Source organism: Myotis davidii, unplaced genomic scaffold (assembly GCF_000327345.1).
Source record: "Myotis davidii unplaced genomic scaffold, ASM32734v1 scaffold265, whole genome shotgun sequence".
NCBI classification, from domain to species: domain Eukaryota; kingdom Metazoa; phylum Chordata; class Mammalia; order Chiroptera; family Vespertilionidae; genus Myotis; species Myotis davidii.
In genome coordinates this window covers 3,588,624-3,589,542 of record NW_006296627.1, presented here as the reverse complement: position 1 = coordinate 3,589,542, position 919 = coordinate 3,588,624, and the positions used below count along the sequence as shown (strand labels likewise).

The 919-nt window shown below is 46.7% G+C and overlaps 1 protein-coding gene across 4 annotated transcripts in view; it reads left to right on the top strand.

The window, feature by feature from the left end:
* The window catches only part of PHF21A (PHD finger protein 21A), a 92,645-nt gene that overhangs the window by 78,092 nt on the left and 13,634 nt on the right, over window positions 1-919 (top strand). The gene's annotated exons all lie outside the window — the stretch shown is intronic.

Below are 919 nucleotides of genomic sequence, written 5' to 3'. Positions count from 1 at the left end.
TACTCAGTAGTTCTTCACCCAGAAACTGCAGGAGTGCCACCAGTGCCCTACATTTTTAAATGAGCATTTCCAAAGCAGTGACTTCACTCAGCAAATACTTAGTGAGCGCTTCTCGGCTGAGCAAGCGCTGTTCTTGAGGCTGGGACAGAACAGGAACAAAACCAGCTTCCTGCCCTCACGGAGCTCATGTTGCACGGTGGGAGGCAGGTGAAAAGCAGATGAACACAAAATGTGCCGGGGAGTGATCAGGCTGTGGGAAAAGTGGGACAGGTGAGGGGCATAAGGGCTTATGGCAGGAGGTTGCTCTTTTATGAAGATGCTGAGAAGGTGGGGGGAAGAGCACTCTGTGAAGAGGGAACAGCCACGCAGAAGCCCCGAGGTAGAAATGTACATGCAACGAAAAGAGGCCAAGACGGCTGGGCAGTGAGCAGGTGCGAGTGGTGGGGCTGAGACCCCAGAGGTGGCAGCGTTTTTGACTTTTTATTTAGAAAATTCCAAACCTACAGAAAAGTTACAGTAACAATACAAGGAATAGATGTGTACCCTTCACCTAGATTGACCAGTTGTTATCATTTTGCCACAGATGCTTCTCTCTCCTACACACACACATACACACACTTATATACACACACACATACACACACATATATATATAAAGATATACACATACATACACACAAACTTTTTAAACATCCTTAACCAAGGATGTGCTTATTTAGAGAGGGAAACAGAGGTGAGTGAGAAACTTTGATCAGTTCCTCCCGTAAGTGCCCCGAGAAGGGATTGATCCCCTGACGTAGGAATGTGCTCTGACCAGAAATCAAACCCACAGCCTTTTGGGGTATGTGATGACATTCCCACCAAACGAGTCACTCTGCCAGGGCCACACTTTTTTTTTCTGAACTAGTTAAGAAATTGC